Genomic DNA, 8,962 nt, shown 5'->3' with positions numbered 1-8,962 from the left:
AGTTTCCAAAGTGGTAAGTTTGTGTTTTTGGTTATTGCTTCATTAAAGTTTGTGAGGAGATTATGGGTACTTGAATTGTGGAAAGAATTTTGGAGTTTGATGTTGAATGGGGATGTGTACTTTTCGCAGCCATGAAAACTCCTTGGAGACAGTTTATTTTTGCTTGTAAATGGTAGATTAAAGGATTGATTAAATGTATATTGTGTAGGAAATTATTTGGGTGATGTATACTTAGTATATGTGAATGTGTATTGAAATTTGAATGCTTGGAAATTAATGGAATGTAATGCATGAATTGGCAGCCTGGTTAGGTGAACCATAAGGATGTTATTTCATGTTTGGATGATGGAATATTAATGTTGAATTGTGTTAGTTGTGATGGCAGTTTGGGTACATGTGTGATGGTGTGAAGTTGGACATGTAAATGAGCATGAATAGGTAGTTAAATTGTTGTAATTGAATTTGACAAATTCTGCACTTAATGGTGTATGTTGAATGTGATTGTAAGCTGCCAAAATGATCAATAAAATGTTGTGAAATATGTTTAGGTTAGGGTACAAACCAGAAATGGCATGAAGGTAAAGTTTGGTAAGGGTTAAAGGTGATCTTGATGAGTATAAACAAAATGTAATAGGGCAGTTTGTGTTTTGGGCCTAGAACCTTAAGTGTGTAGCTCCAATTGGTATGAGACCAATTGGAGGTGAAACTAGGCACAAAATGTGCCAACTTTCATGAAGGAAGCTTTCCAAAATTCTGCTTGCAAGGTAGCTTGAAAAATGACCAAATCCGGATTAAGTGCAAATAAGGCCTGAAAATTGACCATTTGGGCAGCAGTTAGTTTTTAGGCCATAACTCACTCAAAACAGGTCCAATTGACCTGAAATTTTAACCATGAATAGTTAAGACCCATATCTATAAGTCTTATGAAGATACCAAAGCCCAGAAATGACCATAAGCAAGTCAAATAGCTTGCACAAATTCGGGTCCAAAAACTGGCCGAACCTAAAATGACCTAAACTGACTAATTTTGATGCATTTTGACCAGCAATAGTAAAATGACCATAACTTGGTCTACATAACTCAGAATGACCTGAAATTTTGCCCCGTGTGCAATAAGACATAGATCTACAAGTTTGTAGTTTTGACAAAAACCCGAAAACCGAGGGAACTAGGTCGTCCGGCTAGGTCAAACTAGTATCCCAGAATCCAGCAAGTTGCAATAAAACGCAGTATACATGGAAATGAATTTGGTAACATGAACCAACCCTAAAAGACTATCGAATGTGACATATTGGTAACATTAGAACCTAATTCACCTAGACTGCATCGAGGGTCAACATCTTAGGTTGACTAAGGAAATAATAAAATTCAATAAATTAAGTATTAAGCCTTATTGTTAGAGACGGTTTAAATGAGTACTGAAACACTTCAAATTGAGTTTCTCAGTTAGCAAAGACTCAGGGAAGGGAAGGAAACACTGAGTCAGAGCCAAGAGACAGTTATCAGAGGATTGTGCACAATAGTTATTTCTTTTGAATTTTTCAATTGAAATAAATTATGATTATTTTTATGTCATTGTTTTAAATTATGTTTGTGCACAATAGTTATTTCTTTTGAATTTTTCAATTGAAATAAATTATGATTATTTTTATGTCATTGTTTTAAATTATGTTTGTGCACAATAGTCATTTCTTTTGAATTTTTCAATTGAAATAAATTATGATTATTTGTATGTTATTATTTTAAATTGTGTTTGTGCACAATAATTTTGACTTCTCATTTTCTACTTAAAGATTTAATTCAACATTATAGTTTTAAATTGTGTCCGTGCACAATGCTTTTATATTCACTGCTTTTACTAGTAAATTTATTTGGAGAAATGAGTTATGAATAATTTTTTATTGCTTTGGTTTTGGGAATATTATTTGAAAATTATTGTGTTGCCAACTTTGCAAATAGAAATTTTGAGATAAAATATGATTTATGGTTTGCATGAAATATTGTGATTTGAAATTGTTTTGATTCACACTTGGCATGACACTGTTACTATGTTCCTCCTCCATTTATGGGGTGAGTGTGATATATTCCTCCCTCTTTGACCTATCAGTCTGGGGTGAGTGTGATTATGTTCCTCCCTCTTTGACTTGCCAGTCTGAGGTGAGTGTGGAAGAGTACTCATTATTCAGCTAGCTTCCTCCCTCATTGATTTCGATTATTGGGGTGAGTGTGTCTTGTCATGGTGTACAACACGGCATGTGTGGAAAAATTGTGTCATGGCTTAAATTGTGATATTGATTGGCAACACTATATTATTCAGTTATTTGATCAAATTGTGTTATTAATGGGCAAAACTGTATTATTCAGTTATTTGATCAAATTGTGTTATTGATTGGCAAAACTGTGTTACTCAGTTATTTGATCAAATTTGTATTATATGAACTTTGTAAATTTTGTGAACTATTTGATTTGTGAATTGTCAACAAAAGATTTATATATATCGCATTTCAAATTGTTATTGTGCACCACTGAGTTAATTTTACTCAGCGATAGCTTTTCATTGCTGTCGCAGGTAGACAGACTGACAGGGCAGCAGACTAGGCTGCTAGTACTACATTAAGAGATCATCGGGTATATTGAGTATACCACATTTTGCATTTTGTACTGTAATGTATGTTCACTGTATGTATATAGTGTCCTTGGTTTTGAGCAGTTGTAAATTAAAATTATACATTGAAGTTGTAAAGTAAATGATGAGTTATTTACTTGTAAAATTTGTACTGTATTTCGTTAATCTCAGTCTTTGAAAAATTATTGTGGATTTGAGTTGAAAAACGTATTGTGTTGAATTATGTTGGAGTTTGAGATTGAGAAAAATATTCAAGTGCTTTTTACAGGTTTTCTGAATAACTGTTTTGTTCAAAATACAGATGGTACTCTGCCAAAATTTTTACAGAAATTATTAATTCTTAAAATGTGTTAGTTGTTTTACTTCAGTTCAAAATTTTTTTTAACACCTGTAAATAGTGCTCACCACTATAAAAAGAAGTAAGAAAAGTTTTAAAATCCCTTGTAGTGTATTTAATGAGTTATCAGTAGACGAAGTTGGTAATTCATTAGGTATACTACAGGATCATGTTATGCCTTACAGAGGGGTAGGGTGTGACATGTTTTAGTGGTATCAGGCTAGTTTTTAAATTCTTTTTTCACATGTTATTTGAATATTCTTTCTTCATAGTACAACTGCTCAATATCATTGTTTGATACATACAGTACATTACATTATAAATATGCACTAACAGGAGGAAATCTTCTTGTGTTATTTGTTCAGGAGGTTTAAGATCCTCGCATTGACTATGGAAGAGGGTGATCGTTCAGTCGATCAATCTATAGAGGCTGAGGTGCAAGGGGATGCCCCAGCCCTACACAATGTCAGTGGTTCAACAGCACCAGTCCTTGCAATACCGTAGTTTCCTGCTCAGTTAGCTCAGCAGATAGCTATAATGTTCCAACAAATGGCTAGTAATGTGCCTACTCAAGTCCCAATACAAACACCAGTGGTACAACCACAATCTTCTGCTAGACAGTATGGCAAATTGATGAAATATGGGGCTACAGAGTTCAAGGGGACAGTAGATCCTCTAGACGCTAAACAGTGGTTAGAAAGGATGGATAGGGTGTTCAAGAAGCTACATTGTATAGAGGAGCTCAGATTTGAATACTCAGTATCTTTGCTACAAGGGGATGCTTATGACTGGTGGAAAACCATTCCCCACAGTCTGGTAGAACCTGCAGTGCTAACATGGAATGACTTTCTCAGGGAATTCAGACAAAAATATGTCCCCGATGCTTATGTAGACCAGAAGCTGCAAGAGTTCCTAAGTCTAAAAAAGGGGAGTAGATCGGTGGCTGAATATGAAAGGGAATTTTCCCGCCTAAGCCATTATGCAGTAAGTCTACTTTCTACCAGTAGGGAGAGATGTAAGAGGTTTGAAATCGGCTTAAAGCCTAGTATCAGATTACAAGTGGTCGAATTCAAACATAGTAACTTCTCTGAACTTATTTCTCAAGCACTAGAATTAGAAAGAATTGAATCTGAAGCAGCTCCTGAGAAAAAGAAATCAGAGAAGACAGAAAAAGAGGGAAAGTCAGTAGAACAGAGTTCTAGTGGTCCTACTGGAAAGAGGAAAAACTTTGGGGGATACAACCGAGGTAGTAAGAAGTTCGGTAGAGATAGATCTTCTGGACAGAAACCACCTCGATCCGATCAGCAAACTCAACAAAAACCCAGAAATGCGCTGTCAGATCGACTTTGTGAAACTTGTGGTAAACAACATAGTGGGGTATGTTATAGAGCCATAGGAGCATATTTTAATTGTGGAGAGACTGGTCATTTTGCTAGGGATTGTGTAAATCCATGTCGTTCTGGATCATTTACTACACCAAAGGATCAACCCAAGTTTCTACCCCAAATAGTTCACCATCAGTTAGTAGAGGCAGAGGTAGAGGTAGGGGTAGTACACCTAGAAGTCAGAGTACTGTGAATCAACCAGAACAAGGTGATGCTTCAACTGGAGTATATGCTATACAGTAGAGAGAAGAGGCTGAGACTTTTGACATTGTTGCTGGTACTTTCTCAATTAGTAACTAAGATATATATATGTATTGTTTGACCTGGAGTTTGCATACTTTTATGTTAGTTTTAGAACTATATGTTCTATTGTTATTCTTTTACAGGGGAATAAATTTTGATGCATTAGTGATTAGTCCTTTAAGATAAGGATTGTGATAATAAGTGAAATTAGTTTTGAAAGAGTTTATCAGTGAAAAGTATTTTCTAACACACCATAAATTATAAAGCTAAACGGCAAGCCTACTTAATGTAAGGCAAGATGACGTAAAAGTAAGTTATAGTAATAGAATTGCTCTAGATGAGGGCAAGGATGTTACTGTTAGTAATTGCTAATGGATATTGTAATCAGAATAAGATTCGAATATCAGTAAATTCGAAAAGGATAAAATATCAAAAAAATTTGAACTATTAGGATGTATCATAGTAATTATGCAATGTTCTTGATGTTTATACTGTAAGCTGCAGATTACAGTACTGACTTGAGATTATTGTATAGAGCTATGTACTACTCAATAGTACACCAAGATGAGAATAGTTGCCAACGGCATATGTTTTGGTATAGTTATGCCAGAACAGAATTTTATTGTTGGAAATAAGTTTGAAAATCCTACTTAGGGAGTTAAAACTCAAAAGTTAGAATATCGAAAGGTTATAGTTTAATACAAAAGGAAGTAAGTTATAGAATATTAATAGATAAAAAGAATTGGGGAAGTAAAAATTTGAACAGTTGGTTCAGATATAACAAAGAAATGTCACGAATGACTATTGACTAGAATGGTCAGAGGACCAATGACTAGATAAATTATTCTAACATGACCTCAAAGGGTCATCCAAGAAGGAACATGAACTGAAATATTAGACAGCACAATAGTAAGAGAAGATTGGTGTTATACAAATAAATTAAATATTGTAATAGATTGTTAAAAGTCTTATACAAATTCGAGAGAAAGAAGATTATACGATCATATAGAAAGGAGAAAATAAACGTATGACTATTGTAAGATGGCTATTGGGTAAAATTTCGTGGACGAAATTTATTTAAGGGGGGGAGAATTGTAACACCCCTAAGTTCGGTAGTGCGTTCTACTGTTCTGGTGACCAGTGTTGTCCGGACAACTAGGATGCCTAGAACTACATTCCGATATGAGTGATAAGACATAAAATAATGAAATACAAGAAAAGAAAATACAAGAAAAACAAAGGAAAAATAATAGCAAAGAAATTTAACCAAATTAAGCGAGCCGAGAAGCCTAGCGATGGGTGACCGCACCGGAAAGTCACGGCGTGGACTGTTGATTAGCCCTGGATCGCGGGGAACCCTAGAAAATATTTTTAGAATTTAAATAGACACCTATTGAAGTATAAATATCATTAGAAATATCAAAGAAAAATTAATTAATTAGTACAAAGAAAAATTAATTAATCGAAAAACAGACAAAACCCGGTATTACCGAAAAATTGGGAATGCAACCCGAACAGGGGCATTGTGGTCATTTGACACCCTGAGTTGTCTTTTGACCTAAATGTTCATTAAAAATATATGATATTACACCTGGAAAATGTCATGAAAAATTAAATTAGTGGTACCTAATGTAAATAGCAAAAATGGAAAGCTTAATGTGGGAAAATGAAATCTTTCATTAAACTAATGTTATTTCTACATTAGTGGACCACTAACACTTTGTAAATCAATTAAATGTTAGTAGTATGCCCTAGAGCATATCATTTAGTATGTATCTTGTACATATTTTTATTAATAAAAGGCATTTCCACTTTTCCGTTTACATAATATATTTATGTGTAATAGAAAAGGTCCATTGATATTTTGTTAGAAATATTATTCTTAAGTTGTTAAGAATATGAGTGACAATATTTCTAGCACAAAGTATCATAAATAGGTTCACAATCGAGGATACTTCATAATAAGGACATGACTTATCCAGAAAGATTGTATTCATGTTTGTTCCCAAGTTATTTATATGAGATATAAATAAGATGAAATGGTGAGTCTCATACCATATAACAAACATGATAGGCACTTATAAATGATAAGTAGGCCGAACCAGTGACACTTATAACAAGCACATGGAGTTTACTCTTGTCAATGTTTTGTCATAAATCATATTAGTGCATATAATCTTTAGACCTGAGATAGCACAATTATCTTGTATATAGGTAGTTTGAGTTTGATACTGCTTTCATACTTGTACTATGTATGGGTATATGGGCATGTGTTGGCTCCTACTAGTTATATATGGAGGTAGGTGTTGATCAAGATGGAATCTGTTCCTCTAAGTAAATAGAGATAAAATCCTATGTTCATTTAATTGTTCTTGATGTTTCAAGTTCCTGGCCAGGACAGATAGATTTATTCAGAAAAGAGTTTCTGATGAGAAAATCTTTTTAATCAAGAACTGGAATTAAAAGAGAACATAATATTCATAGCAAATGGAGTTTGACATAAACCATGACTCCAGCTTGAGTTGGGATTTTGTAACAGAGAGATTCTAGTGCATGGTAACATATGATTATAGGTTCATTTAAGGTAAACCTTATTACTAATTGGGTGGCTATGGCATGCTATGCTAGGTGTTAACCATGGTCTATGAGGTTCATAAAATGATTTAGAGAAATCATTTATGGTAAGAAAGAGTTCTGATGATATTAAGAGTTGATATCATGTCTCATTGCCAATTAGTGATGAGCCTAGTAAGTCACACACATACACAAGTTATCACCTATTTAAATATGATTTAATTAATTAATTAAAGAGTTTAATTGATTAATTAAATAGTTTTGGTTTGCAATTAAATTGCAAAGTCCCTAGCATGACTTGAAACCAAATCTAGATATAAATTAATAGAGATTAATTAATTAATTTATATTTGATATAAATTAATTAGAAGAAGAAAAATAATTATTTTGGGTTAAGAACTCAAAATTAAGACACAGGGGCATTTTGGTCATTTCACAGTGTGACACGTGGCACTATGAGATGGTGACACATGGGATTACACATAAGCTTGCCAAATGTTTTTTAATCATGTAAGATGATTAAAATCAAGATTAAATATAGGTTTGACACTTGGCACAATGTGATTGGGTCACTTAAACCTAAAGCTAATCAAAGGGTGACATGTGGCAAGGGTTTAATGTGTTAACCTAGCTATTTAAGTGTTGTTATGAAAAAGAAAAAAAAACCAGCAGCCACTCCTCTCCTTTGTCACGCCACTTTGAAGCTTTTCATCTATTCTTCTTCATCTCTCATCAATTCAAAGAGATTAGCCATCAATCTCTTGAATTAAGAACACTAGAAATTGTTTCTAGTGTCCTGTTTACATCTCTAATCTCTTAAAAGGCAGAACTTGAATTTCTAATAATAGAAAAAGCTTTAGAAGTTGTTCAAGGGCTGCCATAGGTGTTCTTGGTGTGGACAAGCTAGAGGGACAACATCTGGTGTCCTGAAGTCGAATCTCAAAGGCGTAGACACACTGCAGTGCATCAAGAGGTTAGTGTAATCATTCTTGATTTAATCTAGGGTTCTAAAATTAATCTGATTAATTTTAAAATCTTAAATGGCAAATAAAGATCCAAAAACATATTAAAAGAGTTTTAATATGTTGTTTATCATTGAAATCAAATAGATAAAAATAAATCTTGCATGATGCATGTGACCCTAGGTGAAAATTTTTGAATTCAATGGTATAAACTTGTGTTCTTCACGCTTCCGTTCCTTCAATTGGTATCAGAGCTACTATATTTGCCATTTAGATTGTTGATTATATGATTTAATTGTGTGATTTGATCATGAGATGATTGATCCATTGCTGGTTGGATCAAGAGGTGTAGCGGCATGCTTGATGAACTCCAACATGGTGCGCATGGCTTGGGAAGATCATGGTGCGCATGGTTGTTATTAAATTCTGCAATTGTTGCATGATGAAAGGTTCATCATATGACTAATTAAAATGTTTAATTAGGATTTTTAATCACACAATTAAGTTATGATTCAAATCAGATTTTTAAAAATTGTTTGAATGTGATTCAAATTAAATCTGAATTTTAAAAGTTGTTTGAATGTGATTCAAATCTGAATTTTTAAAGTTGTTTGAATCATATTTAAATCTGATTTTTAAAATTGATTGAATAAAATTCAGATCTGATTTTTTAAAAAATGTTTGAATGTGATTCAAATATGATTTTTTAAAAAATGTTTGAATGTGATTCAAATCTAAATTTTAAAGTTGTTTGAATGTAATTCAAATCTGAATTTTTAAATTTGCTTGAATGAGATTCAAATCTGGATTTTTAAGTTGAATATGAGATATTCAA

The sequence above is a fragment of the Hevea brasiliensis genome, chromosome 4, assembly GCF_030052815.1.
Source record: "Hevea brasiliensis isolate MT/VB/25A 57/8 chromosome 4, ASM3005281v1, whole genome shotgun sequence".
Lineage (NCBI taxonomy): Eukaryota > Viridiplantae > Streptophyta > Magnoliopsida > Malpighiales > Euphorbiaceae > Hevea > Hevea brasiliensis.
The sequence above is the reverse complement of the archived record's forward strand: the minus strand, read 5'-3'. Positions refer to the sequence as shown.